Below are 25,014 nucleotides of genomic sequence, written 5' to 3'. Positions count from 1 at the left end.
ATCCTACAATGATTCTTCCCACCTTTTCTGTCTCCTTTCCCTTCCTCCTTCCTCCTGTCTTTTTCCCCCTTTTAATATTGTTTAGTTTTTGAAAACAAGAATTAGGAGGAGAGAAAGAGAGATCTTCCATCTGGTAGGTCACTTCCCAGATGGCCACAATGGCCAGGGCTGAGCCAGGCCAAACGCAGGAGCCAGGAGCTTCCTCCAGGTCTCCCACTTGGGATACCATAGTCCAAACACTTGAGCCAATCTCGGCCTTTTTTGCCAGGCCTTTAGTGGTTGTTGTGCACAGGACATAAACCAGCACCCATATGGGATGCTGGTGGCCACAAAACACTCAACCCCACACATTCAATGCACTTCATACTCACAGGTTTAATCCTGCACTCAATGAAGAACTCAACCAGAAAAAATACAAAGACCACTCTTGTGCAATAGTAGACGAGGGCTATAAAAAATGATCAACTATAAGGATGTCAGCTTCACTCATATACATCAATGCAGGGGGTACAGATGACCCTTTCATATGCTGATTTCATTTCCTTTGGGTAAATCCCCAAGAGTGTAAGGGCTGGGTCATACGATAGATGTATTTTCAGATTTTTGAAGAATCTCAATACTGTCTTCCACAGTGGCTGTACTAGTTTACATTCCCACCAACAGTGGACTAGGTATCTTTTCTCCCACAGCTTCAAAAGCATTTCTCTTTCTTTTTCTTTTTAATTTTTGGATGATAGGCATTCTCACTTAGGTGACATGAAATTCATTGTGGTTTTTATTTGCATTTCCATGATGGTTAGTGACCCCGAGCATTTGTCCATGTGTCTGTTGGCCATTTGGATTTCATCCTTTGAAGAATGCTTTTTCATCTCCATTGTCCATTTATTCATGGGGTTATTTGTTTTGTTTTGGTTCATTTTCTTGAGCCCCTTATATGTTTTATATCTTAATGGTTTATCAGGAGAATAGTTTGCAAATATTTTCTACCATTCAGTCTGATGCCTCTTCTCTTTGTCAAGTGTTTCCTTTGCTGTTCATGAACTTCTTAGCTTGAGCTGGGTTTCACACATGGGTGTAGGGGACCAAGGACTTGGGTGATCTGCTGCTGCTTTCCCAGGTGCATTAGTAGGGATCTGGATTAGAAGTGCAGCAGCTGGGTCTCCAACCTGTGCACATATGGGATACCAGCATCATAGGCAGAGGCTTAATCTGCTACACACAATGCTGGCCTTATCTATTGGCCCTTTGTAGTTCATCCTTTGAAAAATGCCTATTTATGTCCTTTACCCATTTTTTCACTGGATTGTTTGTTTTGTGTATACTCAGTTTCATGAGCTCCTTATTATCCTAACGTACTAATCCTTTATCAGCTGACTAGTTTGCAGACATTTCTCCCATTCTGTCATTGTCTGTTTGCTTTGCTGTTTCCTTTGCTGTTCAAAAGCTCCTTAGTTTGATGTAATCCCATTTGCCTATTTTTCTTTTACTACCTGTGCTTCTGGTTTCATAAAAATATGGAACATTGCTTTTAATGTTGTGGCAGATTAAAAAAAAATCTACATTGTACATGTGGGGGGGTGTGGGTGGTGATTGTGGCTGTGTGTATGTGTGTGTGTGTTGCATGCATGCATGGTGACAATAGGCAAACAGGATTTGGAAGCTTTTCAAGATGGAGAAATTTTTGACTCTTTCTCAAATCTTTTATAGGAAATGAATGATGCAGAGGAATGTTTCCAATGAAGCACGTATCACCTGCACTGTATGAAGGAAAAGCATTCTGAGATGATAGAAAGGAGTTACACTGTGAAACACAGAGATGGGCAAGCTCCAGGACAACGTCAGATCAAATATTCAGACAGAACTAAGATACTGGTGGTCAAGGTTGTTTAAAGGAAAGTGTGATATTGGTGGTCAAAGTTGCATAAGAAAGATATGGGCGGTCAAGTTGTGTAAAGGAAAGTGTGATATTGGTGGTCAAGCTTGTATAAATAAGATGTTGGTGGTCAAGGTTGTATAAAGGAAAGTGTGATATTGGTGGTCAAAGTTGTTTAAGTAAGATATTGGTGGTCAAGGTTGTTTAAAGAAAAGTGTGATATTGGTGGTCAAGGTTGCCACCAATATCTTACTTAAACAACCTTGACCACCAATATCACATTTTCCTTTAAACAACCTTGACCACCAATATCTTACTTAAACAAGCTTGACCACCAATATCACACTTTATACAACCTTGACCACCAACATCTTACTTAAACAACCTTGACCACCAATATCACACTTTCCTTTATACAACTTGACCGCCAATATCTTTCTTATACAACCTTGACCATCAATATCACATTTTCCTTTGAACAACCTTGACCACCACTATCTTAGTTCTGTCTGAATCTTGATCTTACATATGTCCTGCAGCTTGCCAATATCTGTGTTGCACCAAATGTATGAACTCTCCAGAGAGAGAGAAAGGACTGGGGTTTCAACAGCTGGGTACACACTGACTCCAAGTCTTTGCTTGCATCTCCTGGAAATGCTCTACCCACTCCATTTGTGACTGAGTGCTCCAGGATGCACTCCATCAGAAACACACTCTGCAGAACATTGCCATTATGCAGAGCAACCATTATGTTTTGGGTCCCGCTGCATCTGGTGCAAGCTATTCCCCACTTTTCTTTTGAAGAAACAGTTACCCACTGTCTAAATGAGCACACAAGTACTGTTTCAATGTCTTTGTTTTCAACCCTATAGGCACAGGCACATATTCTGGCCTGCCACTGCCAAACATCTACTCTTACCCCTCTGCTCATTCACATTCCCTCTCATTTTATCCCAAGCACCAGTACAACTGCCTCAAAGACAGCAGCCAGCCCCAGCTTTCAAATGTTTGTGTCCTTCCTCACTACATCCTTAATTCATCCTCTCACTCACTCACCTGTACAGTACGAGCATATTTCAGGATGCCTTTACAACAGGAGGAATACTGCTGACCACATTCACTGCTTGGAAAACCTCCTAATTTCTTGTGTGCTGCACAAAGGCCAAATTAGGCACATTGGTGCTTAGAATTGGTGGCAGATTGCCAGATGAACATGGCTTGCTTATAAGACTATGTCAACCATTTTTGTGTCACCACCAAATGAAGACTCCTTTGGACAAGATAGGCAGAGACATTGTGTCATGCCAAATTAGGCACATTGGTGCTTAGAATTGGTGGCAGATTGCCAGATGCATATGACTGGCTTAAGAGACTATGTTGACTGCTCTTGTGTCACCACCACAAGTTGGAGGTTCCTTTGGGCAAGACAGGCAGAGACATTGTGTCATGCCAAATTAGGCACATTGGTGCTTAGAATTGGTGGCAGATTGCTGGATGCATATGACTGGCTTAAGAGACTATGTTGACTGCTCTTGTGTCACCACCACAAGTTGGAGATTCCTTTGGGCAAGACAGGCAGAGACATTGTGTCATGCCAAATTAGGCACATTGGTGCTTAGAATTGGTGGCAGATTGCCGATGCATAAGACTTGTTTCTAAGAGACTATGTCGACTGTTGTGTCACCACAATGAGTTGGTGACTCCTTTGGGCAAGACAGGCAGAGACATTGTGTCATGCCAAATTAGGCACATTGGTGTCTACACCTCAGCTAGCAGTTTTGCAGAGGTGTGACTGGTATCATGACCAGAACATGGTAATGATCATCAATGCTTCAACTGTTGTTACCATTGTGATAACCAAGTTGAAATCATGGAACTCAAGGATGTTCTAAGATAATATTGCTTGCAGTTTGACCCAGCACTTTATAGAGGGGAGACACACATTCCTCATCATACCTGGACAGTATACTACTCCTCAGGAAAGTATCATGTCTGCCCTCAAACACCTTGTGAAGCCTAAGAATGACAAAAAGAGGACCAACAAGCTCATCCTGCACCAGTCAGACTAAGATGTTGAGTTTAAGGATAAGTGGCAGAAATCAAGGAGTACTGACAACAGTGTGTGGAGAAGATTCAATGGCCAGATCCTGACCCCCAACATTGGTTTTGGGAACAATAGGAAAACAAAGCTTCCTGGTGGCATCTGGAAGTTCCTAGCCCTCAATGTCAAGGAGCTGGAGGTGTTGCTATTACACAACAAATCTTGCCATGCTGAGATTGCTCAGTGTTTCCTCCATGAACCATCATGGAGAGGGCATCATGGAGAGAGCAGCCCAGCTGGCATCAGAGTCACCAATCCCAATGCCAGGCTGAACAGTGAAGAAAATGGATAGCTTCTGTGCACATTTCATTTGTGTTTAAATAGAACCATTAAAACTAAAAAAAATAAAAAAAGAAAAAAAAGAAAAGCCTGCTGAAGGTAGCTGTTTGGTCCAGAAAGCTGAAAATTAACAATGATCTGTCCTTCATCTGTCGTCAGCTGAATATGAAACAGTCTGTGGCTGAGTTCATGAGCTACTTGTGTGGAAGTAGGAACAGGAAGATTTCAAGATTCTACACAATGCTGTGTGCATCTCTTTCCAAAAATCAGGGAGAAAAAAAAAAAAAACAACCAAGAGTAAGTCCAGGGTTTCCTTCTGTTTTGTACCCCCTCTCCTCCACCATTCTGCCTTTAAGCAGAGAGCAATCTCAAGTTAACTAAATTCCTAGGGCTGTTAACATGTTTGTGAAAGTTTACTACCAGACATAGCAATAGGTTAATTTAGTTTTTGTCACTTATTAGAGAATGTATTTTGTATATCTACATAGTGAAGTAGTTTATTGTACCTTTAAGCAACTCCTTTTTGAAAATGAAGTTCTTTTTGAGGAACATGATTTTTCTTTGAAATGTTTAATGTAAGTGAGAATTTATTTGTGTTCCTTGGTGAAAAATTATACACATTGCTATGTTTCTTATAGAGGGCAAGATAATCTGTTTATAATAAAAATGAAAGAATTTTTTTCAGATGTGTTAGTCATTACATAAACTGCTTATATTGCTATAACAAACTTAGAATGCCACGGTGTAGCAGCCTAAAATACTGGGAAAAGTAATTTCTTTTTATGATATTTATGATGTTATTAGAGATAAACACCAAGAATCAGTAATCTAGAAGGAAAACCTGGAATTAACAAATCATAGTCTAAAGAGATACAGAATGTTATCTGATTATATGAAATTGAAATACTAATTTCCCCATGTATAGAGAAAAAAAATGAACCAATTTCCCAGAGGAAGAACAAATATAACTTAGTTTTCCATGATACTCATATTTGCTTCCCCACAAAGGGAATTGAAGTTGAACAGAAAGTGTGGTGGCACCCTTGGTGACCCTGTAAGGAGGTGGGCTTGAGACTCCCCAGGCACTGCCACAGGCCTCCTGCCCAGAGGGAGGATGGCGGAGGCTGTGATTTATGAGTCAGAACTGAAAGAATGCTAAACCTAAGCCCAAGATACATTTTTTTGCCTTTGGATGTATTTCTAAAGTGGCTATCAAAGTGAAGTAGAGAACTTTGTTATCTGTTTTGGTATTTTGTTAAGTTTTGAATATTCAAAAGTAGCTTTTGCTGTGAATACTATTTGCTGTGTATGACAGTTACCTTTTTTGGTGAAGCACATGATAATGAAGATGTTGGCGTATGGGGCCAGTGCTATGGTGTAGTGGGTGAAGTTGCGGCCCATAGCACGAACGTCCCATATGCTCCACTTTCAATCCAGCTCCCTGCCAATGTACCTGGGAAGGCAGCCCAAGTTCCTGGGCTCCTACCACCCACATGGGAAACTTGGAAGAAACACTTGGTTCCAGGCTTCAGCCCAGCGCAGCCCTGGGCTTTGTGGCCATTTCTGGAGTGAACCAGTGGATGAAGATTGCTCTGTCTCTCCTTCTCTCTCTCTGTAATTCTGCCTTTCAAATTAGTAAATAAATCTTTTAAGAAAAGATTTTGATATAAAGAAATTTTAACAGCTTGACCTATTCACATTTTAAACCCCTCTTGTTTTTCTTTAGTTGATGATCAACTGAGTGTTCATGTCAATGAAGGTGGATGGGCTTGTCTAGCCTGCAAAGAGAAACTGATTATTTGGAAGATTTCTCTGTCACCTATGACTAAGGTAACAATTCTTGAGAGAGCTTGAAGGAGATAGAAGACAGGGCTATCAATGGGTTCTTACCTTTGACCTTCATTTTCTAGTCAGTAGAGGGTAGTGATGTGCTTCAGGCTTTATGGGTTAGCATTTCCATAGAGTATGAAATGCCAAGCATGTATACACATTTGTGTATTAAAGAAAAGGCTTTCCTCCCATTAGTAATTTTTAAACATCATTTACATTTAATAAAATCAGAGACATTTTTTAATGAACATAATGCAAATCATTTTGCTGACTGAACTCTAAGACTAAATGCCATCCATATAAGCTAATGAACTGTGAGTTTGTCACCAGAGAAGGATCTATCCATCACTGGCTAAGCCTGGCTGGGGAAGACACCTAGAGAGACTCTTGTAGATTTGGGAGGTGATAAGACTTACAATTTCCTAAAAGCAGTGCAGGTATGGTGGATATTGCTTATATTGATTGGAAAATTGTGTTTTGACTTGGAAGTGAGATTTGAATGAATACACATCTAGGGTTTTGAACAGATCATTCAGACCAGGGATCCATCAAAAACAGTTAAGGAAAAAGAATGCAAGAATCTTAACACTTAGACAAAGGAGGTTCTTCACATAGGACTCTCAGCTAGCAGTGCTGGGTGGTAGTCAGTGGGGTTCATTTCTTTCAGATACATTTTGTGAGAGTAGCTTGAACCTCTGAGGCACTGTGATGGATGTTTTTCTAATATCTACTCGGTGGGTTTACCAAAGACATAAAATCTCATACTTAATTTGTTGCACATGCAATATTATGAGCCTATAACTTAAAAGTCAGAATTAAAAAATATATGGTGAACTTTTTTCTACTACAAAGCTTTTCATTTTGAATGGATGGACTCCTGAGTATCATTATTTTAAGAAAATGATATTGCTCTTTTTTATTATTCTTTAGATTTATTTCAGGTGAAGATAATTTTTCTCTGTATCAAAGCATTTGTTGTTACTCTGTCCTATTGTTAGATGCATAACTGAACTAATCTCATGATGTTGTTCACAGGGAGGAAGTTTTATTTTGTCCTCATCAGGAAGCCAACTAATTCAGTTGATCCCTGAAAGCTCAGGAAAGATTCATCAGCATATTCTGCCTCAAGGGCAAGGCATGCTCTCAGGCATCCAGCGAAGGTTTCTTCTCTCTTTGGAATTTTGTCTCCTAGTAGTGATCTCATAGTAAGTTTATAAAGTAACTGCTTTCACACTTAATTCTTTGTGAAATTAGTTAGGTTGAAAGTTTCTTATGAAGTTGGCATTGTACCATATGAACACTGGTACATACAAAATAAAACCTTTGATTTTCTTCAGTGAACCATTTTTCTTATGATGATAAATCAGTTCATACTAACCCTCTCCATATGCTGTAACATTAATACCCTCACTTCAGACACATCACCTTATAAGTACTTTTTTTAATTAAAACAGTTATCTAAGATTCTTTTTAAGATTTATTTATTTATTTGAAAGAGTTACACAGAGAGAGAATAGGCAGAGAGAGAGAGAGAGAGGTCTTCCATCCGATGGTTCACTCCCCAAATGGCCGCAATGGCTGGAACTGCACCAATCTGAAGCCAGGAGCCAAGAGCTTCTTCTGGGTCTCCCACGCAGGTTCAGGGGCCCAAGTCCTTGGGCCATCTTCTGCTGCTTTCCCAGGCCATATCAGAGAGCTGGATTAGAAGAGGAGCAGCCAACACTCAACCCAAGGCCCACATGGGATGCTGGCACCACAGGCAGAAGCTTAACTGACTGCCACAGCGCTGGCCCCTTAGCCCTTTTCTAATCTCTTCCAGCTTCTCATTTCTTTTTTGCATTCCTCACAGCAAATGACTTAGCCTCCTATAGCACAGAGATCAGAGAAGCTAGATAAAAACTCCCTGAACATATAGCATCTAGAAAACAGCCATGTGCCTTGGGCTTGTTTACATAACACAGAGTTTAGAAGTGGCACAGGAGCAAGCCTCAGTGCACAGGTACCCTTGGGTCTCTGCTTGGGTGACATTTGTTAGTGTGCAGTTGGTCAGAGCAAGTTGAAGGGTGGAGCCCACAGTGAGAAAGTGTTCAAGGGAGATGAATTCAGATTTTAGTTGATCCTAGTTATGTTTTCTATATGCCATGTATTCCGGAACAGTCTTTATGAGATGTGATAAATTCATATATGATTGATCACCCAGGAAAATTGAATCCAGCCACTGTTCTACCCCTTACATTTGAGCTGAGTGAGACTTTGAACAAATTGCTGAACGTTTTTGGCATTCTATTTCTTCCTTTGCTCAATGTTGAGTGGGGAAGGAGTTGGAATGAAGATGAAGAATCATTAGTGTATCCAGCAGACACTTGGTTTGAAGCCTATTCTGTTTGCTTCCTCAGTTTTCAGCCTCAGCTTATGAATGCAGAACCCCAAGCAGTGCTACCAGATGCACAGTGGCTCACTGTCACAACAGGGATAGCAGTTAGACTGAAAGTGCTTTTAAAGGCTTAATACTGTGCCTCCAAAGTGGGCCTTGTGGCAAAGAGGGTTAAGCCACTGCTTGGGATACCCACATTCCTTATTGGAGTGCTGGTTCAAGACCTAGCAGCTTTCTGCTTTTCGATCCCAGGAGGCAGCAGAAGATGGCTTGGGCCCCTGGTGCTCATGTAGGTGACAACATGTGGAGTTCCAGGCTCCAGGCTCTGTACCCCTGCCTTCTGCTTGGCCCAGCCCTAGTAAACCAGCAGATTAAAAGTGTGTGTGTGTGTGTGTGTGTGTATGAGAGAGAGAGAGAGAGAAAGAAAGAGAGAGAAAGAGAGAGAGATTCTGCCTCTCCAGAACTGGAAAATAAATAAATTAATTAACAAATGAACAAACATAAACAAGACAGAAACTGCCTCATAATAATTTCCTAAGGGTAGTTCTGGTCAGGAAGGGGTACCATTAAATGGGGTTTTGTTAAATCTTACTTAATATTTTTATAATCTTGTTGCATGGTTCAATCTCACTGCAAAGATTTAGATTATCTTATTTTACATATTTATTCTTTAATTAAAATTCTGTCAGATTTGTGGCATCTCAGAATGTCAATGACATTGTAGATAAGTGGCTGCTGTAACAAATCACCAAAGAAGGGGTATCTTCAAACCACAGAATGTATTTGCTCATAGTCTGGAGGTCAGAAGTCCAAAATCAAGACATCAGCAAGGCTACATTCCCTCCAAGGCTCTGGGGAAAAACCCTTCCCTGCCCCTCTGCTAGCTGCTGGTGGTTGCTGCTGGTCTTTCCCATTCCTGGCATTGTAGATGAATCACTCCAGTTTCTGTCTCCACTGTCACTTGGCCTCTGCCCACTGTAGTTGTCTTCATGTTGCCTAAGGGCACCAGTTACTGGACAGGGCCCATTTTAACCCTTATCTTAACTTACTACATTTACAAAGACCTTATTTCTAAATAAGACCACATTTGTCTGATAGGCCATCTAGTCACCTCTCTATATCACAGTGAACACGATTGTCTAGAAAGCTAGAAGAGATCCTGACACCTCGGTGCCTTTCTGTTGTCAAAAGGATTAAGTTCAAACTCTGTAATATGGTTTACAAGGCTTTGTCTACTCTGGTTTTATAATCCACCCCCTCTGAATTGATCTCATTCCTTCATGGGAACTGTGTTTAATCTGCCTTTGGTTCATTGACATCTGGTTGTGCTCTGATGTCTCTGACCAGTTTAGAAGTCGCTTCTTTTAAGGGCTCACCTGTCCGTTACTTGGTTGTTCTGGAAGCTGTCTTTCCAGATACTTCCCTCCTTGTAGGATTTCATCCTATCCATTGGTTTCAGGTCTCTCTAGAGATCCGGGCTTACTTGCTAGTAGACATGGAAATACGCTCTGTGCATCTGCATACCCCTCACTATATTCTCTGCAACTTGTTTAACCCCTTCCTTACCCATTAGGGCTTGGATTGACCATCTCTTCCTCCAGCAGGTCTTGCCCCTCTGATACATTGCTGTGTTCCATAGTCCTCTGTTCTTGTCCTGTCACAATACTTGTCATTGCTTTTTAAATTTTCTGACATTCAGGTCTGTTTCTTAACATCTAGTTTATCATTCTGTGTGCAGTGTTTAGCTATAGGTATTCTGAATATATTTATTGAATCAGTGGTTACATAATATTTTTCTCACTTTTAATTAAAAAGTTTAAATAAAAACACTTCAGGCTGAGATGTATACATGGGACTTTAATTTCACAATTTTTTGTGGTTAGTGTCTTTTGTTTAAGAGATTTATTTATCTATTTGAAAGGCAAGGTGATAGCCAGACATCTTGCATCCACTGGTTCACTCCCCAAATTCACTTTCTGCGAGGGCTGGGCTGAGCCAGGCCAAAGCAGGAAGCCAGAAACTCCATCTGAGAGTCCCACATATGTGGCAGGGACTCAAGTACATGGGGCTATGATCTGCTGCTTCCCAGGAGCATTATCAGGGAGCTGGATGGGAAACAGAGTAGCTGAGACTCAAACTGGCAGAGCAGCTTAAACTGCTGCACCCCAAAGCCTCCCCTCATAGTTAGTTTTGAAAATGTTTTACCTCCCTTAATATTTTTGTTTTCCAATTCTATTTCAGAAAAGATTTCGGTCATGCTCAGATGACGGTTGATGAGCTGTTTTCCTCTCACGCTAATCTGGATTCTGATTGTGAACTAGACAGGGCTCTTACCCAAATCAGCGTAGACCTGATGGGTGACTATCCAGCTTCTGACCCACGGTGGGCTGAATCTGTCCCAGAAGGTAAGGATATTCTGTGTTTGTATAAAAACCATTTTTATAATATGTAATGTCTGTATTAAAAGTGTCTCTCAAAGCACATTTTAAAATTTCTCAAGTGATTGGCAATTAAGTTTTGTTTTGTTTTAAAAATGTATTTATTTATTTGAGAGCTGGAGTTACAGACAGATAGTGAGGTGTTCCATCTGCTGCTTTATTCCCAAATGGCCACAGTGGCCGGAGCTGAGCTGATCCAAAGCCAGAAGCCAGAAGCTTCCTCCGGATCTCCCACATGGGTTCAGGGGCCCAAGCACTTGGGCCATCTTCCATTGCTTTCCCAGGTCATAAGCAGAGAGTTGAATTGGAAGAGGAGCAGCCAGCACACAAACCATGGCCCATATGGGATGCCAGCACTGCAGGTGGAGGCTTAATCTATTACACCACAGTGCCGGCCCCCAATTCAGTATTTTTACAATCTTTCTCGTAAAGATTTTGAAGAGGCCTCAGAACAGACCTAGGTTATAGACTATGAGGGAACATTGGAGCAAATCCTTATATTCTGTCTGAGGCATATTACTGAGCTTTCTCAAGATTTTTCTTTCTAAAAGGAAATTGTGTAGCAGGTTAAACTGCTGCCTGCAATGCCAGCATTCCATATGGCTACAGGTTCCTGTCCTGGCTGTACCACTTCCAATCCAGCTCCCTGCTACTGCATTGGGAAAGTGGCAGAAGGTGCCTATGTGCTTGGGCCCCTACTACCCACATGGGAGACAGAGAAGAAGCTCCTGAATTCCTGGCCTCACCCTGGCCATTGTGGTCATTTGGGGAGTGAACCAGTGGATGGGAGATCCCTCTCTGTCAGTCACTCTCTCTCTTTCAAATAAATAAATAAATCCCTAAAAAAAGGAATTAAATTGGTGGTTTCAGAAAGCATTTGGTATGTATTTACCCCTAAATTATTAAGGATAATTTTGGCATGATCAGTATATTTGACTGATAGAGGTTGTACATTCTCAGGAGAGTAGCAGTAAGCAAACCTCAGTATGTAGAAGTGGGGTGTAGCAGGTTAGTGTCTCTAGTGACTGCCAACTTACTCTTCCATCCACTATAGCAGGGAGGATACTCTGGGGGTTCCTGAGGACATTCCTCTCCCTGATATCCTACTACTTAGTGAGTTTTCTGAGCATTGCTCAAGACTTAGGAAGAAGACATCAGCACTCACCTCCTTCCTTTGACTGTTCCTGAGTTTTTAAATTTGGATGACATAAATGATTAAACCAGTAATAACATGTTCTTCATTTTGAATTAATGCATAGGAATTGTATGAAACTCCCAAAATTTTCCTCCGAATTTTTAGAATTCTTGGGTAATTTTATAAATAATTTAGTTGAGGGGTTGCTACTTTCCCATTCTTTTTAAATTTTCTTTTAAAAAATAATCATTTTTACCATTGAAAAGTAGAGAGACAGAAGGAAAATTCTCATTCACTGATTCACTCCCCCAATTGCCTGCAATAGCCCAGAGTGGGCCAAGTCAAAGCCTGGAGCCAGGAACTCAATCTGGGTCTCCCATGGTGGCAGGGACCCAAGTGCTTGAGCTATCACCACTGCTTTCCAGGGTGTGCACTAGCAGGAAGCTAGAATTGGAAGCGGGGCTAGGGCTCAAGTATGGTGTGTGGGCCTCTTAAGCCTTGTCTTTTTTTCTTTTTTTAAAAAATTAATTGATTTTTAAGGAATGCAAATTTCCTGTCTACAACTTTAGGAATATAGTTATTCTTCCTATCATACCCACCCTCCCATCCACACTCCAACTCTGACCCAGAGCCCTCCTCCTTCTCCTCTTCCCAGTCCCATTCTCCATTAAGATTCATTTTCAATTAACTTTGTACACAGAAGACCAACTCTATACCAAGTAAAGCTTTCAACAATTTGCACACATGCAGACACACACACACACACACACAAAACCTGGGAACAGGTATCACATTTAATTCTCATAATACAACTCATTGAGAACAAAGTTCCTGCATGGAGAGTTAGTGCCCAGTGACTCCTGTTGTTCCTTTAACAGTTAACACTCTTAATGTATGATGTCAGTGACCACCTGAGGCTCTTGACATGAGCTGCCTAGGTTATGGAAGCCTTTTGAATCCACAATCCCCGTCAGCATTTTTGACAAGGCCATTAACAAAGTGGAAGTTCTCTCCTCCCTTCAGAGAAAAGTGTATCCTTCTTTGATGGTCACTTCTTTCCGTTGGGGTCTCACAGAGATCCTTCATGTAGAACATTTTTTTTTGCCACATTGTCATGGCTTTCCATGCCTGAAATGCTCTCACAGGCTTTTCAGCCAGACCAGGAAGCCTGAAGGGCTGAACCTCATCTTAACCACTGGGCCAGTCACCTGCCCCGTGGTAGGTTTCATTTTAGTAGCAGTCATTATCCTGAGACCAGTCTGCTGGGGGTTTCAGTTTTGTTACTCTGTTTTTGCAGAAGCACCTGGGTTCAGCGACACATCACTGATTATTCTTCACCAGCTGGAAGATAAGATGAAAGCCCATTCTTTCCTTATGGACTTTATTCATCAAGTAAGGGTCCAGGTTGCTGCACAGGGAGGTGGGGACTCTTGATGTTTGTGCTCTACATTGTCAGCTCTCTTCAATGTAACAGGAAATACCCCCTCTCTGTACTGAGGAGATTTTTTTATGTGGGAGGTGATGTGTTTTCTATGCTGACTTAAAATAGGCCTGTTTGGAGGCCTATTGCTCTAACTATAAAGACTGCATTGAAGATTAGATAAAAAGAAGAAAAATAATGTATTTCAGCAGAAATGTTCTTTTCAGCTTTCTAAAAAAATTTTTTGGTAACACAGTATTTTAAGTCCAGTTCTTTAAAAAACAGGATTTCATTGTGTAAACCCTTAGATTGTCATAAGTTGATTTTATATTATTAGAAAGATAGTGAAAAATATTAAGACCATGATATATTCTTATGTGGATTTAAAATATTTCAGTATCAGAATGAAATACTCATTAATATTTTTCTTTGAAAAGAAGTATATAATCAATAATGGTTTCTAGACATATTTCAAATGCAAATGAAGGAATTTAATCCTTTTTAAAATTTTATATTATTGGGGCCGGCACTGTGGCACAATAGGCTAATCTCCTACCTGTGGGGCTGGCATCCCACTTAAGCACCAGTTCTAGTCCTGGCTGCTCCTCTTCTAATCCAGCTCTCTGCTATGGCCTGAAAAAGCAGCAGAAGATGGTCCAAGTCCTTGGGCCCCTGCACCCACATGGGAGACCCAGAAGAAGCTCCTGGCTCCTGGCTTCAGATTGGTGTAGTTCCAGCCATTGCGGCCATTTGGGGAGTGAACCATCGGATGGAAGACCTCTCTCTCTGTCTCTGCCTCTGCTTCTCTGTTACTCTACCTCTCAAATAAATAAGCAAATCTTAAAAATTTATTTATTTATTTATTTAAAAGGGAAAAAGAGACAGACATGGAGATAGCTCTTATCAGCTAGTTCACTGTCCAAATTCCCATAGCAGCTGGAGCTGGGCCAGGCTAAAACCAGGAGCCTGGAATTTCATCTGGCTCTCCTGAGTGGGTGATATGGCACATCCATTTGAGCCATTGCCTGCTGCTTCCCACAGTGCTAGAATCAGGAGCAGGACCGGGACTTGAGCCAGGAATTCTGATATAGAATGTGGGCATCCCAAGCAAAGTCTTTACACCAAATTCCCTCCTCTTTATTTCCATTTTGGCTTATTTTTTTCAAGTCCAGGAATGCCTCTGTGTTAAGGACTCCCCAGTCTGGAACTTTCTGAGATGCTGAGAATGTTCTGTATCTGTGTTGCCCAGTATGGTAGTGGCTACCAGCCACATGTGGCTACTGAGTCTTATTTGTGGATAGAGCTACTGAGAAACTAAAAATTATTTGATTTAAACAAAAACTTAAATAGCTAGTATGGATAGTGGGTACTTTTTAAAAAGATTTATTTATTTATTTGAAAGGCAGAGTTTACAGAGAGAAAGAGACACAGAGAGAGGTGTCTTCCATTCTCTGGTTCAATCCACAAATGGCTATAAATGCCAGAGCTGGGTCAGTCCAAAGCCAGGAGCTTCTTCCAGATCTCTCACATGGGTGCAGGGACCCAAGGACCTGGGCCACCTTCTACTGCTTTCCCAGGCACACTAGCAATGAACTGGATTGGAAGCAGAGCAGCTAAGACTCCAACTGGCACCCATATGGGATAACAGTGTTTCAGGCAGCCGCTCTGCCTGCTATACCACAACACCTGGTGGCTACCTTTCTGGTACAATTCTAGAAGATCCAGATGTGACTTGATTGTTTTTAATCTCACATTCTGCATTAATTTTTTTAAGATTTATTTATTTGAAAGACAAAATTAGACCGAGAGATCTTCCATCTGCTGGTTCATTCCCCCAAATGGCTACAATAGCCAGGGCTGGGCCAGGCTGTAGCCAGAAGCCTGGAACTCCATCTGAGTTTCCTATGTTAATGGCAGGGGAGCACTAGGGCCATGCTTTCCAAAGCATATTAGCAGGGAGTTGTATTGGATGTAGAGCAGCCATGACTTGAACTGGCACTCATATGGGATGCTAAGTTTCCAGCTCCCAAAAGTCTTGGAAGAATTTATTGGTATAGACAGTAAAGAGCCATTGCACTATTTTTAAGGAGAGAGAGAGATAGAGTGTGTGTGTGTGTGTGTGTGTGTGTGTTGTGACTGGAATGCCAGCCTGTATCTGGTGGAATGTATGTTACCCTAATGCTGTCAGCTTTGGTGTGTGACTGTAATGCTTTCTGAGAAGATGTGTTTGTCTGTTGCCAGGTTGGCTTATTTGGACATCTGTGCACTTTTCCAGTGAGAAGGATGCCAATAGCCACGCGACTGTTGCTTTGTGAGCATGCTGAAAAGCTGTCAGCCACCATTGTTCTCAAGAACCACCACTTCACCTTTCCAACCTTGTGAACACAGCCATCTCCCTTGCTTTGAACAAGAGGGAGTGTGAGATTCTATCCAGTCTGACTCCTGCAGATATCATTTTTAGAGAGGCAAGATGGGTCCTTTACCCTTGATGTGGCTTCAAAGATTTATTCATTTATTTGAAAAGCAGAGTAATGGGCAGAGAGAGAGGGAGAAAGAGGTGTTCCATCTGCTGGTTCACTCCTCAGTTGGTCACTATGGCCAGGGCTGGGCCTTTCTTCCAGGTCTCCCACACAGCTTACTGCTTTACCAGGCCATAGCAGAGAGCTGGATTGGAAGTGGAGCAGCTGGGACTCAAACCAGTGCCCATATGGGAGGCCAGCACTGCAGGCAGTGGCTTCACCTGCTATGCCACAGTGCTGGCCCCCATAGTTTTCTTGCAAGTGCACCCATGCCCTCTGCTCCCTGCTAGGTTAGACAAATGTGAGGTTCCAGCAGATGGCCAGAGATCAGAGTAGTTATTCTAGTTTCTCCCTCACCTGCATCACAGCATGTGTGCTGTGTCCTCTGTCAAAAACCACAACTCCTGGCTAGCTGCTGTGACTGCACCACTAGTAACTGCCCCCTGAGGCCTCAGTGTAAGAGGGGTAATAATGGACCCCCTGTGTTGCTCTCTGATCCCTCCCTAATTCTGCCTACACCCTTGTAAACTGTCCCTTCATTGAAGTCTTTCACTGCCTTCCACCCATAATCCCGATATACTTCACTTTATTATTTTTTTTTAATTAATTTGAAAGTCAGAGTTATACAGAGAGAGGAGAGACAGAGAAAGAGAGAGCAGTCCTCCATCGGATGGCTCACTCCCCAGTTGGCTGCAACTGCTGGAGCTGCGCCAATCTGAAGCCAAGAGGCAGGAGCCTCCTCTGGGTCTCCCATGCAGTTGCAGGGACCCAAGCACCTGGGCCATCCTCCACTGTTTTCCCAGGCCACAGCAGAGAGCCGGATCAAAACTGGAGCAGCCAGGACTTGAACCTTGTGATCTAACAAATTGTTACAATTTTTGTGTCACTTTTTAAAAATTTGATTTACAGTATACAAATTTCATGTATGTCATATGTACAGATTTAGGAACACAGTGATCCCTTGTGGTCTTTATTCATAAATAATTTTTCATGGTAAAAACAAAGTTTTTTTAAGACATTATTAATGACATGATTTGAAAGAATTCAGCAAGAGTCTACCTAGTTCCTTTTTATGCATTTGGGTCCAAGGACAAATGGCGTTGTAGTTAATGCAGTGTATGTACACTTACCAGTTAACAGAATAGAAAGGGTCTGGGAATGATCGGTTGAATATGTGATTCATGAGTAGCACAGTGATACTTCAGGAATAACATACAGCATAACTGAACATCTGATTGGATTTTCCCAAGAATGCTCCCGATAAAAAAATGCTGACATGTAGAACTCCTGACATCAGCATTTGTCTTCACATCTCTTGAAGCTTACTACTAGTCTTCAGCTTCCTTTGGGTGTAGCTCTCCAGGTCCTCCCATATGGCATAACCACAGTGCCAGAAAAAAAGAACATGCATACAACAAAAGGAACTTTGCTTCTTTTTTTTATTACCTTTCTGTCTGCTTGTCCACATTGTCTAGATGGGAAATTACATTAAAAAAGAAAGATTTATTTATATATTTATTTGAAATGCAGAGTTACAGAGAAAGATGGAGAGATAGAGACATCTTCATCTGTTGGTTCACTCCCCAAATGGCCATAATGGCCAGGGCTGGGCCAGGCCCGAGTCAGGAGCCAGGAGTTTCATCCAGGTCTCCCACATGGATGGCACGGGCCATGGTACTTGGGCCATTTTCTGCTGCTTTTCCTAGGCCAACAGCAGGGAACTGGATCTGAAGTGGAGCAGCCGGGGCCCAAACCAGTGCCCATATAGGATACCAACATCACAGGGGTGGCTTTACTTGCTACACCACAGCGCTGGCCTAAGAAAATTATATTTCTGAAGAGTTAACTTAACATTTTAGGAAAAAATGGTTAATTCAAATTGATTTGTGATCGGTGGGCATGTAGGGAGATACTTTTTATTTGGCAGCCCTGATATAAAGTACAGTTATACATCACTTGACAGTAGGGACATGTTCTGAGAAATCTTTTGTTAGATAATTTCATTGTTGTATAAACATCATAGAGTGTACTGACACAAACTGAGAAACTACAATGTCAGCTTATGGGGCCACCATCATAAGAGTTTGTGGTTCACTAAACCATATGGTACACAACTGTAAAGTGTACAGAATCAGCTGAGGGTACAGACTGCACCTTGACTCTGCCTCCAGTGTGGAAGCGGGCCAGTTCCTCCTAAGGCTTTCTAAAAGCAGGTCTAACTATATTTAAAACCACTGAATACACATGTGATGAGAGAATCTAGCAAATGTTTTGCTGTTTTATTTGCTTTTGTATTTTCTGGATTTCTATATCCTCTGTACGTTCATTACATTTTTCATGTCAACAATATAAAAAGTTCTTGCACTTAGTTTTACAAACTAAATGTGGAGGTTTCTAGCTTGGGATATTAGGATAACTTTGGCTAAGATCAAAAATACTAAAGGAAGAGCAAGGTTTACAAGAGAAAATGAATTCATCTAGGCCACATTTTGCATGCATTTATGTCTTATTCTTTCAGCAAATTTGTGAGCTCCTTGAGGGGCAACAAATTCATTTTTTAAAGATATATTTACTTGAAAGGCAAAGATACACACACACACACACAGAGAGAGAGAGAGAGAGAGAGAGAGAGAGTCTTTCATCCATTGATTTACTCCCCAAATAGCTGCTACAGCCAGGGATGGGCCAGCCTGAAGCTAGGAGCTTGGAACTCCATCCTGGTCTCCCACTGGGGGGACTGTGGCAAGCAATCAGGTCATCTTCTGCTGGTTTGCCAAGTGCATTAGCTGGGGGCTGGATTGGAAGCAGAGAAGCAGGGATTCAAACTAGTGCTTGCATGGGACGCTGGTGTTGCAGGTGGTGGCTTAACCTGCTACAGTGCTTTTCAAATTAAATAAAGGGGGAAAGTTTAACTGTAGGACTGAAACTGTGAACAAGAGTTTTCAAAACATTTTTGCCACGTTGTCTTCATGTGTTAATGACAAAAAATAGAAGAGTAAGAAATCATATGGTTGATTATTTAATAATTTTTTAAGATTTATTTATTTATTTGAAGGGCAGAGTAACAAGCAGAGACACAGAGAAAGGTCTCCCATCCTCTGGTTCACTCCCCAGGTGGCTGCCATGGCTGGAGCTGGGCCAATCCAAAGCCAGGAGCCAGGAGCTTCCTCCGGACCCCCCACATGGGTGCAGGGGCCCAAGGACTTGGGTCATCTTCTACTGCTTTTGCAGGTCATAGCACAGAGCTGTATCAAAAGTAGAGCAGCCAGGACTCAAACTGGCACCCATATGGCTTGCCAGGACTGCAGGCTGCAGCTTTACCTACTACACCACAGTGCCGGTCCCTCCTAATTGTTTTTCTAAACATTTCTGTTACACCTGGAAAAGCAGGTAATTCTTCAAAGAAAAATTAGCAAGTTTCAATTTGGGTCATGATTATAATCCAGTAATTAGTTTGGGGATCTTACCTAATAAAATTATGTCAATTGTAATCAAGTGATAGAAGGTTATATTGAGCACTAATAGCTATTATAAACAGATATTTCAGTTCAATTGAAATATCTACGTGGTGGGGGAGGCATTTAACCATGTGATTATGACACTGGTTAAGAAGGGGCTAGCACTGTGGCGCAGCAGGTGAAGCCACCACCTGCAGTGTCAGCACCTCTGGACTCAAAGTGGCACCCGTGTGGGATGCCAGCATTGCAGACGGCAGCTTCACGCACTACACCATAGTGCCAGCCCCTTAATTTTTTTTGTGTGTGTGCACACCAACTTTTAGAAGTTGGGAGATTATAACTTGGTTTTAAAATTTATTTTCACAAGTAACTCGGTATATTGGTGTAATGAGTAAAACACAGTGAGTGGTTGTAGTTGCGACCCATCATCATAATTTTGTTGTAAGTTGGTTGGCTTCTGTTTATCCCCTCAGGTGTCCCAAGTAGACACTATCTGTGAGTGTTTACTGGAGCACGAGGAGCAAGTCTTGAAGGACGCAGCACTGGATTCTGTCAAATGGGCTGAAGTGGTGATCAGCGTGAACAATATTCTTAAGGTATAAAAGTACCATGAAGACTGCAGCAGATTAAAGCTCAGAGTCTCAATACACAATAAGTGGTTTCCATATTCAGAGTCTGCATGATCAATAATTTATGAAGTTTTAGCCATTTGCTGTTTCTAAAATGAAAAATATCAGCTAACTGAATGTATATATTAATACACACATTTATGATGTTCTTAATAAAACCTGAATTTCTCCTTGTTAAAAATTAATACACATATTAATATTAACAAACCCAAATAACTCTCATTTCTATTTTCTAAACACTCAGAAACTTGCTGCTTGTATTATTGATCAAAATATTCCATCTAATTTTAGCTAATAGACTTTATATTAATGATTTTCCTACTTAGGTTGGAAACTTATAGTTTTCCAAAGTTGAAGTTAAATTGTGGAGTAAAGCAAATGTCAAAAGCAGAGAAACCCCAAAAGTAATCCTCTGGTCTTTTGCAGGGTACTTTTTTTCACTAACAGTCCTTAGTGTTTCAAAATTATTCTCTGAAATGCTGTGGTCCATCACTTTGCACATGTGATAACACATTTGATTTGTCTTCCATGATATGTTGCAGGCTGCTAATCATTATCACCAAAATAGAAACTCCTTGTATAGGAGAGAAGAAGCACTAGAAAAAGGACCTGAATATCTTCCTTGGACAGGTAATATGTGGATTTATTAATAGCTGTTTATAATGTTTCTGATGATCCATCATTTTCAGTAGCTGTATAATTCCTGTACTGCAAGTGTGTAAGCGAAATGAAAAATCAGTGCCATCTTCAAAATGATCAGTTCTTGTTAATTCCCTTGGGTTGTTTATGAATCTCTCAATAATTTAGTTATTATTTAACTGGGACTTATGTATCTACAGGGTTGTTTATTTTATTTTATTTTTTGCTACTTCAGCTTTATTGCACAACTGGAAGAAAATAGTTTTAGATTAGAAAACATAAAAATGCTTTCAATATAGAAGAGACAATCTCATTTTAAAGACAACACTCTATAAGAATGTCTAACAAGAAAATCACAAACTTTCACAGGATACCAAGCTGGACAGATACTTTGGCAGATCTAGTACAAAGCACTATTGAAACCAGTCTAAAATAACAATCCAAACTGTATTATCATTTTCCTAGAAATCAGGACACCACAGTGCCAGCCCCCACTATCAGTATTTCAGTGTGACATGGTAGCTCTGGAACCAGACAGCCTGAGTTCACATCCCAACTCTATCGCTTTCTAGCTGTGTGAACTTAACCACTATTATTATTTTTCTGTTCTTGATGATAGCATCTATCCTCAAAAGCCAGAGCTGCCTGGCTCATGCTCGATGGGGGATGTCTCCTTGCTGGCACCTGACAGCATGGCTCTGGTGTCCAGGAGGACAAGGGTGACCCAGCCCCTGAGCTGAGGTCCTCCTTCATGACACAAACTTTGTCCCTGAGGAGCTCCATCAGCAAGATCATGTTGGAGACAGGCAGTGAGACCCTGGGGGATGAGTGGCAGTCTGTCTCAGTCAGAGATCACCTCTACTTGCTACTCCATCATGGAGTCACTGTCCAGGAGGGACAGCCCATCCCAGAGAGTAGACACCTCAAGGGAACCTAAAGGTCGATGCTGGGTGAGAGCCTGGGAGGCTGTCAGAGAAGATGTTGCACCTGTCCATGCTCAGGAAGCTGCAGGAGAACCTACAGAAGAAGGCTGACAGGGCTGCCCCGGAGGAGGAGGTGCAGAGACAGAGGCACCACCATCAGAGGCTGCAGGCTGAGTCAGAGAGCACAGCAACTGCCTGCTCCTGGCCACCAAGCAGCCAGGCTCCCCCTTGACCAAGTGGCCGGAGGTGGCCATGGACCTGCATGGGCCTCACCAGCCCTGGGCCCTCCTCAGGAACCACTCTCTGTGCTGAACTGCATCTCAGCAGCACTCCCACTCCCTGGCCTCTTGTTTGGTGGCAAAGTTGCTGCACCCATCCCAGTTTGTAAATATTCTGTGTAGAAGAGGGAACTTCAGGGAGTAAAGAAGCCACTGACAAACACACACACACACACACACCACCACCACCACCACCAAAGGTCAACTAACATGGGGTTACCCATCTCGGGTAGTGGACTCAAGAGTGCACACACACTCAGGTGTGTGTGCCAAGTATGCCTAGAAACTAATGTGTACCTTCCTACCACTTATGGCCCTGGGTTTCTGGGCCCCAAGAAGAGGAAATACAGAGACACTAGGGCTGCAAATTATGCTGCAGAAAAGTGCTCTGAGCATTTCAGGCATGGGAAGCCAAGACACTGTGGCAAAAAATGAGATACATGAAGGATCCCTGTGAGGGAGAGCCCAGTGGAAAGAGGGGCCATCAAAGAAGGAGGTACCTTTCCCTGAAGGGAGGAGAGAACTTCCACTTTGCTATGGCCTGGTCTTAATAATGTCAGAGTATGTGGACTCAAAAGGCTCCCATCACCTTGGCAGCTCATGACAAGAGCCTCGGGTGATCACTGACATCATAAATAAGAGTGCCAAATGTTAATCAACAAGAGTCCCTGTGTACTTACTCCCCATGAAGGACCTCTGTCCCTAATGAGTTGTACTATGAGAATTAACTGTAAAAGTAGTTCAAACAGGTCTTTATAGTTTGTGTGTCTGTGTGCGTGCAAACTGTTGAAATCTTTACTTAGTATAGAGTTGATCTGGTGTCTCAGCTGCCACCTGACTCTGCTGGTTTTCATAGGCTTGTCTTTTCCAATCCTAGAAATTTGGTGTCTTCTGCTTTTGAAATGCTTTGGCTCAGCTTCCACAACAGACCTGAGTATGAAGGACCGAATTGCAGCCAAGCCAGGTAGGGATTCCTTCATTGATTTTGTAATCTATAGGTTATTGCTGTCCCCCCGGCTGGGATATATACAGCTTTCCTTTCTAATCTCTAGCATATGCTTCTCCCTTGTACTTGCCTTTGTCTCCTCCTGCTCTGTGACAGTGAATGCCACATTTCTTGGCTCTGCCATGGGGCAGGGGAAAAAGGAGGTGAAAGTGCTGCTCATGGCTTAGCTGAAAGTTCCAGCAGGGACTGACTCCTCTCCCCCAGTAGCCAGATACCCTGAGCTTGCCCTTGTGCTTGACCTCCAGTCAGTAGGCCAAGGCCATGGGCAAGGCCTTTTCTGGTATGTCCTGTACCATTAAACTATGACTCTTTACTAAACCCTGCAGCAAATCAAACCTATTTGTATCCCTCTTGAAAACCACTGGAATGGTTTGCACAATGCTACTGACTTAGCACAGAACCTAAGCGGGTGGTTATTCAGTGGGACTTTCTTTTCTTTTGTTCAGACTTGGGGATTTCAAAAAGTATAGTTGAAGGAATGCAATGACATTTGTTGTGCTAGAGTCATAAGCAATAAATACACATTTTTGTTGGCCCATGGGCCATAGCTGTAGTTGTCCATTCATGTGTGTGTGCATATACATGTATGTATGTTTATTGGAGATGTTGCTTTTTTTTTTAAACTTAGGTACATTGATACAACATGGCTGCCCTGGACATGACCTATTGCATTCAAGTTGCTTGAACACATCAGAAGTCCCATTGTTAAGGTTGACTGATTGAAATTTATATGTTACCATGAATAAAAATTGTTTTCATGTTGAACATCATGGGCCTGACTTGGTAAATTCCTCAGTTTTGTAGCTGTACAGGGCAGCATGTGAGCAGGAGTCATTCATCATCATACACAAACACACTTTGTTATATTTGGGCATAACCACAGGCTTTCCTCTTTTAAGAAAATGTCCAGAGCTGGAGCAAGCCACAGCCAGGCACTCAGAACTCATTCCAGGTCTCCTGTCTGGGTGTCAGGGGCCCAGGCAGTTGAGCTATATTCCACTGCTTTCCCAGGCACATTAGCAGGGAGTTGGATCAGAAGTGGAGCAGCCAGGACTTGAACCAGCACCCATATGAGAAGCTGGCATCCTGGAGGGCAACTTAACATGCTGTGCCCCAGTAAAGCAGAATTTATCTGAAATGTCAGCAGACACATATTAAAAGAAAGAACTGTCAGCTGATGCCACTTTGTGTGCCACTTTATTGAAAAAAATTGTCACAAAGTTTTCATTGAGCACCAACCATAGCTTACACTGCTCAGTTTACACAGAAATGCAAAGGAGATTGGTGAAGAATATGACAACTTCCTGATGCCTTTTATTCTTAATGTACTCAGGACACAACATTTTAAAAATAATTTCACCATCACATGATGAAAACAATAGGTTTATATGAAATACGTTCTCTGGTCATTCATGTCCCTGAAATAGTTCAAGTTCACCCAATATTTCTCAGTTTAACTAGGTAGGCGATTCCAGTTCAACAGTTCTGGAGCAGTAATAAAGCTGGCCATAGATAATGTGCATTTTATAAAAGGCCGGGTGTCTGTTGGGAAGCTGATCATCATAATGTCACTTGTAAAATTCCACGACTGCATTTGGAAGTGATCATCTGTATCTAATTTTTTAAGGAAACTTTCACTGTTCCGCAGCCAATTTCCTTTCAGGTCCTGAATACAGATCATTGGTGAAACAGTACCAGATAACTTTGGTGCACAGAATAGAATAAAAGTACACAATATTCACAGATGCACTTCTTCTTGTGCCTTTGCTGAAAAAAAACAAGATCAAACTCCATTCCTCACCCCTGTCTTTATGAAAGACTGGGCTTGCATTGCGGTGTTTCCACCACATTGCAAGAGGCAAATATAGAATGGGGAAGCTTTCTAAAGCTATTTCTGAAGGGATTTTCATTTGGGCTTTGGGGCTATGTAGGTTTTGCAAGGATGAATTTGGAGTTCTGGAAGCTATGGATTCCTGCGAACAAGTCAACAGCTCAGGGACTGAGGACTAACGGCTCCTAAATTTCACCCTTGACATTCAGATAGTGGAAATGCTAGCACATAATACCATGCTTGGCTGTGTAGCTTACCAAGGAAATACAATAATTTTTCAC

This window comes from Oryctolagus cuniculus, chromosome 13 (genome assembly GCF_051225735.1).
Source record: "Oryctolagus cuniculus isolate XC-2025 breed Fujian yellow rabbit chromosome 13, ASM5122573v1, whole genome shotgun sequence".
In the NCBI taxonomy this organism is placed as follows: Eukaryota; Metazoa; Chordata; class Mammalia; order Lagomorpha; family Leporidae; genus Oryctolagus; species Oryctolagus cuniculus.
This window is presented reverse-complemented; position numbering follows the sequence as displayed.